The sequence below is a fragment of the Sapajus apella genome, unplaced genomic scaffold (assembly GCF_009761245.1).
Source record: "Sapajus apella isolate SASKATOON/1434 unplaced genomic scaffold, GSC_monkey_1.0 scaffold23, whole genome shotgun sequence".
NCBI lineage: Eukaryota > Metazoa > Chordata > Mammalia > Primates > Cebidae > Sapajus > Sapajus apella.
In genome coordinates, this window is record NW_022436963.1 from 30,312,386 (window position 1) to 30,332,880 (window position 20,495).

A 20,495-nucleotide genomic window follows, 5' to 3' on the forward strand; every position below is an offset into this window, starting at 1 on the left:
TAGAACCAGAAGAAAACAGATTATCATTAAACTGGGGTAAACTAAAACATCTAACAAAGAAACAAAATAATCCCTACCCCACATTTATTATTTTAGCTTCTTCTCCAACTTATTTGGGTCCTTTGTGCCCTTGGAAAGTCAATTCACCTCTAAGGGACTCATTCTCCTTTGTGAAATTAAGACCTTAGGTTAGATAATATTTACAATACTGAACAGCTGCATAATGTAACACAAAGGAGTTAGAAGACCTGGTGTCTCATGCTTGATCTGTCATGAAATGCTAGGCAAGTCATTTAACCTTCCCTGAGTACCAGAATTCCTCATCTATTAAATGGAGACAAAATCACCTGCTCTGTTTATCTTATAGGGATGAAGATAATCAGATTTAAAGTGGTTAGAGAACTGTAAATGTCATACAGTTATAATGAACTAGAAGTATGATATGGTCCGGCTGTGTCACCACCCTTTCATCTTGAATTGTAGCTCCCACAATATCCTCATGTTTTGGGAGGGACTCAGTGGAAGATAACTGAATCATGGGGGCGGTTTCCCCCATACTGTTCTCGTGGTAGTGAATAAGTCTCAGGAGTTCTGCTGGTTTTATAGGAGGAAACCCCTTTCGCTTGGCTCTCATTTCACTCTTGTCTGCTGCCATGTAAAACATGCCTTTTGCCTTCTGCCATGATTAAGAGGCCTCCTCAGCCGTGCGGAACTGTGAGTCCATTAAACCTCTTTTTCTCTATAAATTATCCAGTCTTGGGTATGTCTTAATCGGCAGTGTGAAAACAGGATAATACAAACTACCATCATCACTTTAACTTCCCAAAACATCTAATAGAAAAGATCTTTTCCCCCCTTTAGTTTCCAAAGAGCAATCACTAAATAATAATTCTATGGCTCTGAGCAACTTTGGAGCCAATGGCTGATAAAGGTACTAGAAAGCCAATGTGGGGTAGTGAGAATCAGAAGACAAGTCCTGACACAGACCCTATGTGTGACCTCAGCCAAGGTATTTAATCTGATTGCCTCAGTTTTCTGACCTCACAGACAGGGAGCTGTGCAAGTTATAATACCAAATATCTACTGAATGCTTACTATGTGGCATGGCTTCTTTCAATTACACCTCAAAATAGTCATATGACATAGGTATTCATCTTACAGGTGAAGTATCTGGCACTGTGCAGGTACATAACTTGCTAAGGATCACCAAATGCTCAGTAACAGGCTAACTTCAATGTCTGTATTCTTGACCTCTAACCAGTAGTTCTCAAACTTTTTGGTGTGAGGATTCTTAAAAATTAAAATATATTTTTCCAAAAAGTAAAATATCAAGAAGAATCACATTGTTTTACAGTTTTAGAAGTCTCTTTAATGTCTGGCTTCATAGAAGACAGTAGGAGAAATGGCCATTACTTCCCCACCCCAGTCCCCAATACCAATCAAACAAAATATTATATAATCAAATTGAAAGGAAACTGGAAAAATATAATTACAATTAAAACAGCACCATTTTAACATTTATCTAATAAGCATCTTAAATTTCTAAATTAGAAGGTCACCATATTTAGTGAATGAAATGTAATAATAATCATAATTAGATTCTAAATTGCATTTTATACTCCAGTGATAATCCCAGACAAATCAGCCATCGCCAGCAATTACTGATAATTTATTTTTGTTAGTGGCCTGAAAGTTTTTGAAGAGAAATTAATGACTGAGAGCTTGATGTGAAAAAAAAATGCATATACTTATTTGATTCTGAGAAGGCATAATACAATTCTTCCTCAGCAGAAGTATGGTCTAAGGGAAAAGATGATAACCTGTGTAAACTGAGAAGTCAGTGAGATATATACTTTGGCTACTACCGAGAAGATGGGGATCCAGATAGCCTCTCAACTCAGTTGAGTATTCTCTTTGAACACCTCTGATTTACTTCCTTCATTTCCTTCCTTAAGCCTGTGCCAGACCATTCCTTCCTCCATCTATTCCTTCTACTCTCCAAACTCAAGTAAGACCAGTCTACTTTTCACAACACGATGATACTGACATTCAACCTTAGGAAATAGGCAAAAATAATATTCTTTATTCCTTTCGCTGCTTGGTCCACCAGGTAAATGTCACCTCACACTGAGACAAAATATATTTGCCCAAGAAAATGTTTTATGAACAACTATTATGCACCTTAATATTCTCCATGTCTTCATGCAAGTATCATCTTAGCAAGGCCTTCCAGGGCCATTCATCTATTACCACAACACCACTAATATCACCACTTCTCTACTTCTTGCCTCTCCTCTCTTCCTCCTTTATTTTGCCTGTAATATTTATCACTAGCACATTTTAAATTTCATTTATTCATTTCATTTGCTTATTTTCTATCTCCCCAACTAAAATGTAGATTTCGTGAAGACAGATATTGTTTCTTATGCTTCCCCCACTACTGAATCCCCAGCACCTAGGATGAAGCCTGACACATATAAATTTATTTCTGCCTTTATTGCACATAGTTCCTTCCTTACTGAACAGAGTTTAAGATGCAAAGTCTCTGACTGGCCATCCTGGTCAATTTCCCCACCTGACGTAATATGCATAAGCTCTCTAATTCCAGAGCGACAGAAATGGAATGAGAAAACCACACATAAAAAATGTGTTGAATAAATGAAAGTGATTAGAATGAATGAATAAATGGACAAATGAATGTAGCAATCTGGGGCAGGGGGAGAAAAAGAATATTTAATTCATGAACTATCCTCTCATGGAGCCCACAATCCACCAATGACTCTCAACCAGGTATATGTGACAGATGACATACACCCCTGTCACACAGTTATATGGCCATAACCCACACCATGGAAGCTGGCACTCATAACATGAACTGCAGATTATATATAATTATCCCTCAGGTTTTCTGAAACTCTGCCCTTTGCTCCTACTCACAAAGCATCCAAGATCTACACTGAACATGGTATTTGCATAGGGGTGACCTTGAATCAGTTCTATTTTGTAAATTTTCTTAAAATGTAATACTTTCCCTATGATTAGTAATCAGTTATTTATAATATAACTCTCAACAACTGGCAATACTTCAGAATGTCCAGCTCAGCTTTGTAAAACTGCTTGTCTAGAAAACAGAATGAAGCATGTCAGTTGAGAAATAAGCTACTTGGCCTACTAGAGAAATATGTAATAGTTGGAAAATACTTAGCATAAAAAATACAGGACATTGTTTTCAGGTCTATCTTATTCTATGGAATGTGAGCTTTTATTCTTTGTCTATTTTCCCAATGCCTTTCTATCACAGAGCCCATCATATACCTGGAACTCCAGGGATTATGAATAAATAAAGCACTGGATGAAAAACTAAATTGCAGAACAAAGGAATAATGCATTAGTGATTAAGTGATATACCAGAGATCCTAAAGGTCTCAAACCTATGCAACTCATAACTCATTCTTCAAGACTCAGCTGCCACCTTCTAGCAAAGTCTTTCTGACTTTCCCGATCCAAATTTCATTTTTCCTACAACCTTGATATCATGTTTTTATAGTATCTTCTTTAAGATATTCATTACATTTTATCTCATGCTGGTCCTTCAATTTCAGCTTCAAAGTTCTTTCATTCCCTGATCACTACTGCAATCTTGGACTGGTTTCTTTTATATACATACTCATGGAACCATGTTCCTTTCTTTCAGGACATTTATTTCAGTGGTAGTTCTACAATTATCTATATATTCACTTGGCTTGAGACTATCTCAAATCAATAAACTGAGCTCTATGAGCCTAGTGACTATATACGATTTTGTTCACCATGTATCCCCAGCCCTAGCACAGTGCCTGGCCATAGCAGGTGCTCCATTAATATTTGGTAAATGAATAGATTAATGAATAATAGTATTGCTTTGTTCAACATTGTTTTGTAATAGAACTGATAAGAGAAAAAAATCAATTCCTAGCCAGGTCCACTGTCTGTGTGGAGTTGGCATACTCCCCCATGTCTGCATCGGTTTTCTCTAGGTACCTTGGTTTTCTCCCACATTCCAAAGCTCTGCATGTTAGATGAATTGGCATGTCTAAGGTGTCCCACTGGGAATAAGTGTGGCTATGTATGAGAGAACCTTGTGATGGGATGGAGTCCTGTACAAGGTCAGTTCCCACCTTGTACCCTGAGCTGCTGGGATAGGTTCCAGCCACCCATGACCCAGAAATGGAATAAACAGGTTTGAAAAGAATAAGGAATAGGCCGGGCATGGTGGCTCATGCCTGTAATCTCAACACTTTGGGAGGCTGAGGCGGATGGATCACGGAGTCAGGAGATCGAGACCATCCTGGCCAACATGGTGAAATCCCATCTCTAATAAAAATACAAAAAAATATTAGCATGGTGGTACGTGCCTGTAATCCCAACTATTTGGGAGGCTGAGGCACAAGAATCGCTTGAACCTGGGAGGTGGAGGTTGCAGTGGGCTGACATGGTGCCGCTGCACTCCAGCTTGGCAACAGAGTGAGATTCTATCTCAAAAAAAAAAAAAAAATTGTGAAGTGTACAGTGAACATACAGATGCAAGACAATAAACTATGCAGTATAAAAGCACCCAGCAAGCCCGCCCTATTTGTTATTGTTTGTTTTTGAACTGCATGGTGGTCAGAGGGGCTCCTGACAATTTTTACTTTTCATTTATTCCTTGATTAAACCTACCATTACTACAACCACTGTAATCTACTGATTCATCAAAAACTGGATAGACATTACCTTGTTTTTATTATTCTTTCTTAAGTATACACATGGCTCACATTTATTTCAATGCTTAATAGAAGTGTTTTGGGTCTTTATTTATAAATTTGGTGATGTTTTGTGACCAGAAATATGCCCTAGGAACTTAACTCTTATTTACATCAGTTAGTTTTATTACACATTGTTTCACTTAAAGTTGCAGTTTCTAAGAACCTATTAACTTGAAGTGAAGACTTACTGTGGTATCTTCTCAAAGGAAAGTAAACTCCTTTACCTCTTATAACAGGGAATTTGATGCCTGGAACGTGATTGTGGCTCTATAAACATTAACTTGGATATATTTTCCTAAAGCTGTATGTATTTATATATATGCGCATGAGGGTGTATGTGCATCTATGTGGCAAGGAGTTGAATGTAGCTTTTAAAATGTGTGATAGCTTTCTGCCTTCCGCCTGTGTCTTCCTTCAGAAGACTTTTTTAATGTACAAATTGAATATACATTTAAACAATTACAAGGTTGCCACACTGTTGACAAGGAACCTGTTGCAGCCTTTAAGACAGTCTCAAATAGAATAATAGCCCTCTATGACTTCAACAAAAATTCATTTTTATTGAAATTAACCAGCATATACTAGAACCTAAAGGAAAAAATAATTCTGCCAGACTTGGCAGCACGGCAGGACCAGTTTGTGCAATCTATTTACTGGTAATAATGGTTATGTAGGAGGCCCTTGCATGGGACCGTCATTTGCTCACAAGGACATGCACCTCACAGCCTGGTTCAGAGCATAGTCATTATTCTGGATGCTCCCATTTCAATTCAACTGTATTTTTGAGTGTGTAATTTAAAAAAAAAAAAAAAAAACCTTCCAGGGACCATTAAGTAATTCTTGGACACCCCTCAAAGGACAGACACAATATATTTAGGCACTTAGCCATCCAGTTATCACCTCTTCTTTCAAAAGGCCACATCAGCAAAGAGTAAAGGAATAGATTGGAAATGCCTAACTGGTATCCTAGCCAGCTGTATCTACTTGGCCTGATGTATTATTATATAGGCCAACTATCAACAATCAATTCTTTAATCCTCTCTTAGAGCTGCTTGGCTGCTTGTACTGCTCCATAACTCACTATCATAATCTCCTTTGACACATGGTGAAGTCCAAAGCACAGTCTCACATAGAGCCAGGGTTGCAGTCTGGAACACTCGGAAGTGCAAAGAATTTGCATTTGACCCTTTGCCTATTCACTCACAGAAGTCCCTGTCCAAAAGAGAAATAGCACAGGACCTGAAATCACCAGGAGATCCCAATTCTCTATCCAGGTTTTGTATCTAAAGTTGGGGATTTGGAGCAAGGCAAGAAGCAGCACAAGTATCCCTCAGTTTCCTTTTCTGTTTTTAGAGGGTGGTGAATTTCCGGACTTCAAAGCGTCCTTTCCACATTGAGCATCTATAGCAGTGATGCCACTATTTTAACATGTCAGTTTTATTTTGCTTTATGTCCTCTCTTTGTTGAAAGTAGTTAACCCTTTCCTTAAGTGAAGACAACTTGACAAGGATGAATGTTCACACTGGATAACCAACTCATATTCCCAGCCTGCCTCCAATCTTCTAGAGACTCATACTGGAAAAACAATGAAAGCGACTCCCATGTATAGTATAAAATCAATAATTTTTGTTAACTTCTACTGAGTGTCCAGAACTGTAGTGTGTGTGTTTATGTTGGAAGTGGAATAGTGTGTCATTTAGAATACAACTGAAGTTTAGAGAGAGTCAAGGAATTGATAAGAAAATTGTTGAATTTAAAGTATTCAGGCTAGAGTACTAAACTTCGTATGGCCAAATGAGTCAATCTATAAGAAGGTAAGGCTGACATAGTCATGGAACAAATGGTTAGAAAGGTAAATTTTGGTGTGTGCCTTACAAGACAGAAAGATTTGATAAAAGGGAAAAAAACAAGGAAAAAGTTATTCCATAAATGTGCCAATGTTTATAGAGATAGAAATGACTGAATATATGCAGTGCTTAAAAATAAGAGCTTTGCAATTTGGCAGCCTGGCTTCTGATCCTGTTTCTGTCATTTGTAATTGTGGATCCTTGGGTAAGTCACCACCTGACTACTCTGAGCCTCTAAATTTCTTTGCCTATAAAATGGAGATATTTAGAATGGCTAGCTCAGGAATTAAGTTATGAGGATTAAACTAAATGAAAATTAAACAAGATAATAGCTAGCACATAGCAAGTATTCAATAAGCTTTAGTCATAATTGATATCACTATCAATTAATATTTGTTGAGAACTTGTTACATGTCAATCACTCTTAGGCCCAAGAACTATAAATAAATTAAAACTAAGGTGCTGGCCAGAGAAATTCTCAGTCTGAAGACCAACTAATAAATCAATTAATTCACTGTGACACATATTGTACCAGAGCTTTGCAAATAGACAGGGAGCAAGCACCTAACAATGGTTGGGGAGTAGAAAAGGATGAGGAAAATAGATCACAAAGATGGCAAGGATTTTTTTTTTTTCCAGACACAGTCTTGCTCTGTCACCAGGCTGGAGTGCAGTAGCACTATCTAGGCTCACTGTAACCTCCATCTCCTGGGTTCATGTGATTCCCCTGCCTCAGCCTCCTGAGTACCTGGGACTACAGGTGACCACCACCATGCCTGGCAAAGTTTTTGTATTTTAGTGGTGATAGGGTTTCACCATGGCCAGGATGGTCTCAATCTCCTAACCTTGTGATCTGCCCTCCTCAGCCTTCCAAAGCACTGGGATTACAGGCAGGAGTCACCATGCCTGGCAAAGATAGTAAGGATTCTAAGTCTAAAAGAATGAGTAGGAACACACAAACACTAAATAAAAATAGTTTTCTAGATAGAATAAATATTAAATGCAAAGATACAGATATTTAAGAAACAATCTAAGAACTGAAATGGTTTGGTGGAAGATGGAGTACAGGATATGGAGGAAAACAACAGGGGACAAGGCTGGACAATTAGGAAAACGCAGATTTGAATTTGTTTCTTCAGGCAAAGGAGTCGGATGATAATGACTAATTCTAAAGAAGAAGAATAAAAAATTTAAAAGGCAAGGTGGAATCTGTAAATTACACTCAAGCTAATGAAGGGTCTTAAATGCTAATTCAAGGAGTTTGAATTTCAGCCTATGGACTTTTGAAAAGTACTTTTACTTCTAAAATAGGAGATAACCATTAAAAATCTATTTTAGGTAGATTAGGCAGGTTATAACCTGCAATTGCCCTAGTTATGGTGAAGGGGTGCCAGGCTGGGCTCAAAAATCAATGTCAATGAGAAGGTTGAACAGTGGAGTCAAAAGGCTGTTAATAATACTTAGAGCTAGGGAAGTAATGATACAGTTCTCCTTGGTCCCAAATCCAACTACTCACTGGTATCACCAGGAGAAAAGAGAACTATGTTCAAAGGAGAGGGATCACGATGTAAGCTGACTCCAAGCCATGCTAACACTTACTTCACTGCTGAACCCTACTTTGAGGAGGCCTCTCATGGAACCAGTGTTCTACAGAACACACTTTAAGAAACATAAAATCTTATCATCAACTGTCAGTGATGTTGTAAAGAGAAAAATACTGAATGAAGTATCGATGGTTAGTAAGGCATTTCTAAATAGAGTTAGGGTAATTTCTGTGTGACCTACAGTGTAGTATTTATAAAGGACAGATCTCTCTAAAATACAAGTTTCTTAACAATTTCTTGGCTTGTTCAAAGAAATAATGAAATTTTTAAAAAATAATTTTTACAGGATAGACTGTATCTGTGGTCCTAAATTCTACATTTTAAACTCCAGAACAGCTTTTAAAATTCTGACCATAGGTCACCATAAGTAACAGAACAAATGGAGTTCTGCTTCGCTTTTGAAAAGGATTATTGTGCAACTCATCGCTATAAATGTAAAATGCCAGAAACCTCCATGGCTGTAGAAAATCTAGTGCCTTTCAAAGTTTTGTTTAGAAAGCTCTGAAGAATGAGATTAATTATAGAATCCCTAACGTCTCCTTTTTTTTTTTTTAATCCACACCACACAAGATTTAAGAGCCAAGCCAGAAAACATCAAATGACTTGTTCAGCATTGTTCAAGGAGAAACATTGATGTTTTCTGCCACATACGAGAAACGCTAAGATTTTTATAAAAGGTAAAATGAGATATGACCAGCAGCACGTCTGCTATAAGATGCTGTTACACCAACTACCATAAGCAGATCAATATAAAACAAATTCATATTCCTGACTGCCCAAAAGGAAAAAGACCCTCACAATTCCACAGTGCACGAAAGAAAAATGGTGTTAACAAATAATGAATATAAAGCTGGTCTCAGTGACCTCTAAGCCTGTAAAAATCAAACACATTTTTATATAACTTTATTATTTCTTGTTTAGAAATAATAAAGAGTGATAGACAACTCTGGTATTCACTGAACAAGGGATAGCAAAAATTCTTTTATCGTTTTAAGGCCCAACTCAGCCAATAAAGACACATTTTATTGTAATTGAATTTTCTCTTTAGTCTTTAAAAATAGAAACTACATCACCACCTGGTAAAATGACTACTAAGCACTTAACTGTATGAGATTTTGGTGGTCACAGGGAAAAGAAATTACCAATTTAGAATTCTCTATGAACTAGATATCTTACATTTGTAAAGATTTTATGGTCTTTAAGCTGTTTCATTTACATTGCTACATTTGAGTTTCTCAATACACTTGTGAGACACGCAAGGCAGGTGATCTAACATCCGAATCAGAACAGAAAGCTGAACATCACCAACTCAGTCACCTGTCATGCCTGAGAACGTAAAGTAAGCGCAGAGTTAGGACTGCAACACATGGTCCCTAACTCCCTTTCTAAGAGTCTTTCTCTCACACTATAGCTGTTAAGAAATCAAGTTTTCTACACTTGCTCCTCATAACAAAGTTGTTGTTTGCCTCTTTCACAATACGTTTTAAAATGAATGATGACAACTGAAAGGGTTACCTTCAGCCAAAGAGTGGGTGAAAAGCAGAAATGGGCAGCTTTTGTAGGTTCGTGATATCACGGCAGCAGACATTAACCTATGGATTCAGTCTTCAGACAGCTATTGTGCACAGTAGCTTCTCCATATACAGGTGAAATTAATACTTAAGTAAGGACTAGTCCACACAATGCAAAAAAAATCTAAATCTCTTTGCAGATTACCATGAAAGCCATGGTCATTGGGAAGACACATAACCAAAATTCGGAGAAGACATGAATCCTGTAAAGATAAAGTGAGAAAAACTCTGGTGATATCTTAGCTGAAGTTGGGGGTCACAAATGGAAATGTCCAGAGCAATCAGGCAGGTAACACACTGAGGGAAGTGGGCTGGGTCTGAACTGGAGTGAGCTACTATGTAAAGGGGACAGCACTATTTAGCCCTAATTGAGTCCTGTTATGCAAGAGACCAGGCTCAATGTTCCCAAATCTTCCCTTTTATTTTTAAAGAGAAACTGGATTATTAGGATGAATTTGATTCCTAGCAACTAAATGAAAAAAGTAACAGAGCATGGATCCAACTAAACATGTCTATTGATTAGATTTAACCAGCATGTCAGATTCAGCCTGTGGACTAAACATTTTCAAGTTGAAATTTCAGTGTTAAAACTTCTAGTTTAGTCAATGATAAGTGTTTGATCATTTCTGGGTTTATGAAAAAAATGTATCTCATCGCTCAAAAATGTCCAACAGAGGGCTTATAGAGTAAACTAGAATTTTCACCTGTTCCCTGAGATAAGGGTTAGGGAGGCAACCTAAATCCACCTATTATAAGTTTATTATTTCTTTAAAACCTCTGATTTTATATTAAAAATTCACATTATTGTTGCCTTCCAATTCACAATGCATGTGTTCTTTCTTTTAATATCAACAAAGATGATTTTCACCCCAAATCTCTAGTAAAGACTCTCCAGGAAAATGTGCCACATTTATTCTGTGGCTTTCGAAACCTCTGCAAACCCTGTTTAAGAAGCATAGCCCTAAGATTAACCAGAGTTCTCTCAAGAGTACTACACTTTCTCATACCCAGCTGTCCTTGCACCTAAAGCTTTAGCTCCAGCTATCCATCAGACTGACAATAGTCAAGGGCCAGAAATTGGTGTAGCATACACAAAGAGAGACATGCTCACAAGAATTCTCAGGACTCACTCAAAATGTAGCCTGCTGGTCTTGCTTAATCTGATCAACACACTCACTATTGTCAGAAACAATGGCCGTGATTTTTCAGGCCTTCTCTGGCCTCTTGCCTTTCAAAGCAATGTCTTCACTGAAATTCTCAGAAGAATAACTTGTCTTCCCATCAGGGTTGAGACTACAAAACTTCCTCCAATATTGCCTCATACTACTTTTATCTTTAATGCTAAAGTTCACTGAGAAGTACTTGGACATCAGAATGACTCATTGGTAGAGCATCAGAGAGAAACTAAAGCTCCCCTAGCAGCATCAGGCCATTCCTAGAGATATCTCTTCCGACGATCAATAAAACTGTAAAATATACTAAATACTTAGAAGTAAGTATGCTTCTAAGTCCATTGATATCTCTGACAAGGTATTTTTAGGACTAGCATACATAAATATTTCAAGGCTATAGACCATATATGGATGCACAACATTATATATTAAAATGTGGTAGAGGCTGAAAAATTGTGTGCCCCACCTACATTTTGTTTTTCTAATCTTCTTTTATTTCAAAGAGGATTCTTAAGCGTATTTCTCTTGTATTCTTTTATCTCCAGACACCAGAAATGCCCTTTGTGTGGCAATGATTAATGGCTCTCAAAAGCAAAAGAAGCTGTCTCCTCTGAAAGCTTTCTGAGTCTCTAAATGTACGCTATTTTTTCTGTGATAAATATCACCGCATTTTTATGCACACTATTTTCCCCCTGGAAAATACATAATCATGCTAGCTAAACATTGGTATAGGATTTTACTTTGAGACCTTTGGGATGCTTCTTCCATCTGCCAAGAGGCATTCTGTAGATAATCATCCTTCATGGTTCCAAACCAAAAGAAAAAAAATTAAAGATTAAAACTGCCAGAAAACCATAGAGTTAACTTACTTCCATTCACAGGCCTGAAAGGAAACCACAGAGGAATTTCTGACTATTGCAATTTGTCTTAAATATGCCAATACACTGTTAACATTCAAGACTCATTAAGCAGATTTGTAGCATTCACTTCACATCTGATGTACTAGGGCCTCAGAAAATAGATTTTTTTTAACTCATTAGTGACAGTGAAGTGGACTCTAGCCACTGTGTCCTTAACAAAGCAAAATAAAGCCTATTCTCCATGAGGTATGAGATGGCATTAAAATAAATAAGGATCTGCCCTGATATAGCATCCAGATAATGATGGCTTGGGTATAATCTTCTGTGCCTGCAAATCAGGAGTTAAATGATAACAGATAGTTGTGGACTTTAAACCACCAATCTCCCTTGCTATACACCTCCCTGCTCCCTGCACCAGCAAGATATTATAAAAGGTAGTGGTGGGATTATCAAGTAAGAATTATTCCTGAGACGCAAGTTTGGTTCAACATATATAAATCAATCAATGTAAGCCATCATATTCACAGAATTAAGGACAGAAACCATAGGATCATCTTAATAGATGCAGAAAAAGCATGTGACAAAAGTCAGCATCTTTTTATATTAAAATTTGACAAATGAGATATAGAAGAAATGTTCCTCAAAAAAATAAAAGGCATATATGACAATCCCACAGCTAGCATTATACTCAACAGTGAAAAGTCAAAGGCTTTCCATCTAAGATCAGGAACAAGACAAAGATGGCCACTCTAACTACTTCCATTCAACATAGTACTAGAAGTCCTAGCCAGAGCGATTAGACAAGAGAAAGAAATAAAATGAATCCAAATAGGAAAATATGAAGTTAAATTGTCTGTTTGCTGATGACATGATCATATATAAAAAATAGTAAAGACTTCACACACAAGAAGAAAACTACTAGAACTGATGAAATCAGTGAAGTTGCAGGATACAAAACCAACATGCAAAAATCAGTAGTGTTTTTATACACAACCACAAACTGTCTGAAAAAAGAAACTAAGAAAATAATCCCACTTGCAGTGGCATAAGAAAATACATAGAAGTAAATTTAGCCAAGGAAGTAAAAGATGTCTATATTGAAAACTACAAAACACTGATGAAAGAAATTGAAAATGACACAAATAAATGGAAAGATATCCCATGTTCATGGATTACAAGAATTTATATTATTAAAATGTCTATACTAACCAAAGCAATCTACAGATTTAATGCACTCCATATCAAAATTCTAATGTAATTCTTCACAGAAATAGAAAAAAAATCCTAAAATTCATACAGAACCACAAAAGACACCAAATAGCCAAAGCAATCTTGACCAAAAAGGACAAGGCTGGAGACATCACACTACTTAATTTCAAAATATATTCCAAAGCAATAATAGTCAAAATGGCATAATACTGGCATAAAAACAGACACATCAACCAATGGAATAGGATAGAAAGCCCAAAAATAAACCCACATGTCTACAGTCAATTGATTTTCAAAAAAGGTACCAAGAACACACAATGGGGAAAAGATGTTATCTTTAATAAACTGTGCTTGAAGAACCACAAAATTTAAATGTCCCTTATCTCACTCTTATACAGGATCAACTCACAATCAGTTAAGGACTTAGACCTGAAACTATAAAACTACCAGAAGAAAACAGGGAGAAAGCTATATGACAGTGATCTGGACAAAGATTTCTTGGATATGATCCCAAAACCACAAGCAATAAACCCAAAAGTAGACAAATGAGATTGCATCAAACTAAAAGGAAATGACTGACAGAGTGAAAAGACAACCCACAAATTGAGAGAAAATATTTGCAAATTATATATCAGAGGCCAATATCCAAAATATATAAAGAACTCAAACTACTTAATACAAGAAAACAAATAACTCTATTTAAAAATAGACAAATAACTTGAATAGACACTTCTTAAAAGACATACAAATGATTAACAGATGTATAAAAAATATTCAACATCTATTTTAGACACTGTTGGTGGTACTGTAAATTAGTATAAACAGTATGGAGGATCTTCATAATACTAAAAATAAAATTACCATATGATCAAGCAATCTCATTACCAGGTATATACCCAGAGGAATTAAAATCAGTATGTTAAATAGATGTCTACACTCTCATGTTCATTGAAGCATTATTCACGTTAGCCAAGATATGAAAACAACCTGTGTCCATCAATGGATGGATTTTTAAAATGTGGTATATATATACAATGGAACACTATTCAGCCTTAAAAAACACAACAGGATATTCTGTCATTTATGACAACATAGATGAACCTAGAGGGCTTGTATTATATTAAGTAAAATAAGTCAGGGACAGAGATAAATATGTGATCTCACTTACACATGGAATGTAAAAAGTCAAATTTATGGAAGTAGAGAGTAGGATGATGGTTACCAGAGGCTGAGGATGGAAAAGATGGGCAGGGAAAGGAGAGAGCTTGGTCAACAAGCACAAAGTTACTGTTAGAAGAGATACGTTCTGGTTTTCCATTGCACAGCAAGGTGAGTAGAGTCAATAATAATGTATATTTCAAAATAGCTAAAAGAGAGGACTTTAAATGTTCTCACTACAAAGAAGTGATAACTATTTGAGGTGGCAGATATGCTATTTACCCTGATTTGTTTCATGAAGCTATAGTTCTATAGTGGATCCACAGAACTCTGCCATCCATTTTTTTTTTTTTTTCAGAAAGGTGGGAAATGTGAGTTTTACTTAAAATATGGTATTTACTGTATTAGCCCATTCTCACACTGCTATGAAGAACTGCCTGAGACTGAGTAATTTATAAAGGAAAGGGGTTTAATTTACTCACAGTTTCACATGTTTGGGGAAGCATCAGAAAACTTACAATCATGGTGGAAGGTACTTCTTCACAAAGCAACAGAAGACAGAATGAATTAGTACTGAGCAAAATAGTTTCTTATAAAACCATCACATCTCATGAGAATTCTTACTACCAAGAGAACAGCAGCATGGCGGTAACTACCTCCATGATTCAATTACCTCCCACTGGTTCCCTGCCATGACATGTGGGGATTATGAGAACTACAATTCAACATGAGATTTGGGTAGGGACACAGCCAAACCATATCACTTGCATAGCATAAGTTCTGGAATATTCTTGTTAATGTCATTAAATCTATATGAAGACTTGATTCTGAAAGACCAAGAGACATCAATAAGCATTTTTAGAGAAAGTTTAATACTAGAAGATGTTTTATCTGGAAAGCTGTGATATACAGGTCAGTGCCAAAGTGACCTTCAAGAAACCCTTATTAACCAGAACATAAATTCCTCTAGGCTGAACTTAATGCTGTGTATATCCCTGAAATCCCATAGCAGCAGTAAAGATAGAGTCCAGTCTTCCTTTGCCTTCATCCACTCCTCACTTAGCCAGTAGTGAGGGTATCCTCTCACCTTAATTTCTAGCCATTTGTCAAAGCTTTCTTTGCTGAGATCTTGTCAGTTATTCAAAACCGATATTACTGAGGTCTAAATATGCAAAGGACTTCAACTGAGATTTTCTAATAGTGCTTCCTGTGTTCTATATTGCATAATATATGGAATAATTATGATTATGGTTAATTTATTGATGTACTCTATCTCTCCAGCTGTACCTTAAGCTCTACAAGGGCAGAGTCCTTGCACCTGTAATAGTGCAGTGCTTGATAGGTGCTTGACAAATTAATGTGGCTTATTTGATAGGGTGAATGAAGGACTAGGGAAAAAGAGAAGAAAGGAGAGAAATAAGGAAGGGAAGAAGGAAGAAAGGGAGAAGAAGGGAGAGGAAAGGATAAAGAGACAGAAGGAATTTTTTTTTATTTGAGACTGAGTCTTGCCCAGCTACCCAGGCTGGAGTACAGTAGTGTGATCTGGCTCACTACAACCTCTGCCTCCCAGGTTGAAGAAATTTCTCTTGCCTCAGCCTCCTGAGTAGCTGGGATTACAGGTGCCTGCCACCACATCTGGCTAATTTTTGTATGTTTAGTAGAGATGGGATTTACCATGTTGGCTAGAATGGTCTCAAATTCCTGACCTCAAGTGATCCACCTGCCTTGGCCTCCCAAAGTGCTGAGATTACAGGCATGAGCCACTGTGCCTGACCAACACGTCTAACAATTAGGAAAAAAAAAAAGATTATATCTCTCCTCAAAAATCTTCTGACCTTATTGCCTAGATAGAAATATATTTATATTTTATAACAGAAAGTCCATAATAACTTATAACCACACAATCTAGTACTTGGCCTCTAAAAGGAATAATATAGGAATTAAAATATGAAGATCAGCCTGGCTGCAGAACTTAGAGAAGGTTTTATGAAACAGAGGGAATTTTTTGCTGGACCACAAAGAATGTAGTGAAATGGATAAGCGAAAATGAAAGAGGATGGCAAGTCCTAGCACGTTCCCTGATATTCTCTCTCCCTTCTTTGTGTCTTTCATTAGTGATTAGTGATTTCTGCTTTGAATAGCACAGTAATTGCAACTTGACTTTCTTCGGCTTGGAGAATAATTTTCATTCCAATAGAGAATAAACACCAACATTTAATGGGTAAACTTACCATGTATCAGGTCCTGTGCTAGGAACTGAATATAAATCATTTAGTCTAATCCTTATACAAACCACTATGATTATGTCCACTCTACAGATAAAACTGAACAGAGGCCAAGAACCTTGCTTCATATCACACAACAGGAAACAGCTGATAGAAAAATCAACCACTGATGCTTAGAAAATTTGGAAGGGCAGAAACAGACCCTCCAATTACCTCACACTTTAATGATAACACAGAGTTTACTTGGCAGCAAAATTTACTTTTGTTAACCTAAGCTTTTGTCTTTATGTCCTATATGTAAGTTCTCAGAAGTCCAGATATGAGAAGATGAGAGAGCGTGCTAGATATTTTCATTTAGCCCTTGATACGGTTTGACTACGTCCCCACCCAAATCTCATCTCCAATGATATCTCCCATTATTCCCACATTTGTGGTAGGGACCTGGTGGGAGATAACTGAATCACAGGGGCAGTTTCCCCCTTACTATTCTTGTGGTGATAAATAAGTCTCATGAGATCTGATGGTTTTATAAGGAGTTTCCGCTTATGCTTGACTCTCGTTCTCTCGTCTGCTGCCACATTAGATGTGCCTTTCACCTTCTGCCATGATTACGGGACCTCCCAGCTACATGGAATTATGAGTCTATTAAACCTCTTTTTCTTTATAAACCACCCAGTCTTAGGTATATCTTTGTCAGCAGCATAATAATGAACTAATACAGCCCTTCAAGTCCACTCTGCACTCTTCATCCTGCTCCCAACAGCTGATCTGTGGAGCCTGCAGCAGTGCACCTACTCTTTAGCTTCCCAGAGAGGTTATCCAACAGAATGCACCCATAGGGAATCAGGAAGGAGAGACAGAGATCATGCTCTGTATTCTCCAGATACCCTCCCTGCTGGGCCACCTCAGGTTGTGTCCTCTAATAAAGGTGGAGGATCCAGAGGATCCAAGTAAATCTCAATCTCTATCCATCTTCCCCACCCCCACCAATCCTCCTATTCCACAATGTAATCATTTTTTTCCTTTAACTTTTCCAGGCCTAAATGTTTTTCTATAACCAGCCTCTATTACCCCTTGCTGCTTTTTCTACACTCAAACATTTATAGAGTCCTTTTACACCGTAAAATGCAGCAATCCCACTTCTGGTATATATTCAAAGAGATTGAAATCAGTATGTTGAAGAGATATGCATATTCCCATGTTCATTTCAGCATTACTCACAATTGCCAAGATACGGAATAAACCTACATGTCTATCAATGAATGAATAAATAAAGAAAATGTGGGATACACACAAGAGAATACTATTAAACTTTTGTTTTAAAAAAGGAGAAAATCCTATCATTTGCTGCAACATGGTTGAACCTGGAGGACACAATGCCAAGTGAAATAAGCCAAGCACAGAAAGGTAAATACTGTGCATGATCTCACTTACACAGGAAATCTAAAACAGTCGAACTCATAGAAGCAGAGCATAGAATCGTGCTTTCCTGGGCCTGGGAGGGTGGGATGAGGAAAGGAGAGATGTCTGTCAAATGCACAGAGCTTTAGGTAAACAAGAAGAATACATTTTTGAGATCTCTTGCAAAGGCTGGTGATTATAGTTAATAATAACGTGTATTTTTAAAAAGAGCCTCCTTAAATTTTCCTCAGTTACACAACTTAAGTTTTCTGCAGTGAGCCTACACAGGTAATAAGTTTGTGAATTAGAATTGTGATATTTAAATATATAAGGAAAGGCCCAGATCTGAGGTACATTTTGGAAAAAGTAACATAACTGAATAAAATACTGAAACAGGTAAGAAAAGCCAGATAATATCAAAAATAACCTAAGATTTCTGAGTCCAGGTAATCTGGAAAAGGATAACACTGACAGAAATAGGAACATTATTAAAGGAAACTTAGGAGTTCTTCATACTGTGGATATCTGTCTCTTTATTTGAATGTCTGTTTGGGAAACTGCAATTCCTAAATAAGCCAATATGAAAAAAATTGAAGTCTACACTACTTCTACTAGTCCCATTTGCCAGAGAAATCAAGATCATAAATTGAATATGTAGTCTTACAAACTATTTTATATGTTATTTACATAAATGTGTATCCTGGCCCAAGGACATTATTATTCTTAACAATACAACTGTAAAATGATATATGGTTTTTTTAACAAACTATAAATCACTATTTCATGATTTGGCAACTTGAAATTTTTACTCAAAATTGCTTTGGAGATCTATCCATGTTGGCATATATAGCTCTATTTCACTTATTGTAACAGTTACGCAATAATTGGTCATAATTGCTTCATCTGTTTGCTTCGTCTGTTCCTCTACAAACAAATTTTTTACTACAACAAACAATACTTCAGTGAACCTCCTTGTCTAAGTCACCTTAGGAAAATTTCTGTAGAGTTATTGTGGCATCGTTGGGCCAAAAAAATCAAAATGAGTTTAGAAACCTTTATTTTTGAGGTTTGGGCTATGCGATTGGGCATCAAAATGGAATTTTAACAGTAGTCATTAGTAAATATAGGCCTGAAGAAAAGATAAAAAAAGAAATAAAGATAAAATGTCTATTTGCAATGATATTTCTATTTCTTTTTTTTCAGCTAGGGGATGAAAATAGCACTGTTTTTCAGGCCATAAACCAGGCACCTTGCAATCCTTACCTCCTTTAGTCTTCACATGTACCCTTCAAGAGATATCTGACATTCACTAATGCCTCATTGTAGGTAATAGTTTCCACCTCCACTACAATTCCATTTTTTTTTATATCAGAACAATATAACAAATAGGATATTCCAACTGTATGAAATGTATCCTTTTTAAAATCATCTTTTTCAGTTTAAAAAAGAGAATAAAATCACAAATAAAGAAATAACAAGTAACTTGAAGGTGACAGGAAAAGTAGAAGCTAAATAATCCACAAACTAGTCAACCCCTGGAGAAATCAGGAATTGCCTCTGTTTGAACTCTTAAAATTAATTTGTTTTCCCAGTGAGGGTTTGCTGGTTTGAGGCAAAAAGATCTATTCTTCAATTAACTGAAGATGTCATACTTGCATCAGAAACCCTCAATAACTCCAGGCAGTTAAATAAATTAGGATTTACCCTGGATAAACATAGGTCACATTTATTATAATCCTCATAAGCAAGCTACACCAACAGGTAAAATAAACTATATTTTTCCAGAACATGATGGTTTTAAGACAAAGGCAAAATATGAAAAAGAAAAAAATTCAGATGTCCCTTCAACCTATTCAGAAAGACTGTACCTAGTAGGTTTCCTTTTGTTTCCTGTTGTATTACCTCTTCAACTTCATTCTACCATCAGCTCTTTAGATCAATAGCCCAAGGTTGGGCACAGGGGAGCTTCAGGGACAAGCAGCAGAAGCTGGTGTCTGGTGTCACTAAACTGAGTTGAGAATTGTTCTCAGTTTTTAGATATACGGTAAACTGTCCAGAAGCTAAGATTTGCCAAATTTTCTTCCTATGATGCCCAAACTGAATAAATGGGAAAGATAATTTTCCTTAGGAGAGCTGTGCACAGAGTTAGGCTTAGGAATAGAGGCAGTAATAATAAAACAATAACTAACGTTTTACAGTAGTGTGCTATTTTATTTACTATTCATAACACTCTAGAGAGGCAGCTATCACTGAGGCTCCACTCACACAGCTGCCTAAGGATACAAAATGGGCAAATGACAAAGTTGATACTGATACTGATACTGATATTTCTGACTCATCTTTTTTCCTATAGTACTATCCTGCCTAGCTTTTAGCAGGTGTTTAGTGGGTATTTGTGAATAAAGGTCTCTCTTCATTGTATATCCCACCTGTCTCCTACTCACCTATCTGAATTGCCTGACGTTCAATGATCAGCCATTTGGCTCTATAATGGAAGAAATTATTCCCTATTAAAGCACAAATATCAGGGCCTAGTGTGGCAACTCATGTAGGTAATAGCAGCACTTTCAAAGGCCAAGACTGAAGGATCGCTTGAGACCAGGAGTTTGAGGCTGCAGTGAGCTGTGAAGGCATCACTGCACTCCAGCCTAAAATAAATAAATG

At 36.8% G+C, this 20,495-nt stretch overlaps 1 long non-coding RNA gene across 1 annotated transcript; it reads left to right on the plus strand.

The window, feature by feature from the left end:
• The first annotated feature begins 529 nt into the window (after positions 1–529).
• On the plus strand, positions 530–15,837 carry LOC116559547. The gene is made up of 3 exons (XR_004272507.1): positions 530–643; positions 5,421–5,423; positions 15,825–15,837. It is a non-coding gene; the product is annotated as an uncharacterized LOC116559547 (long non-coding RNA).
• Positions 15,838–20,495: the final 4,658 nt, after the last annotated feature.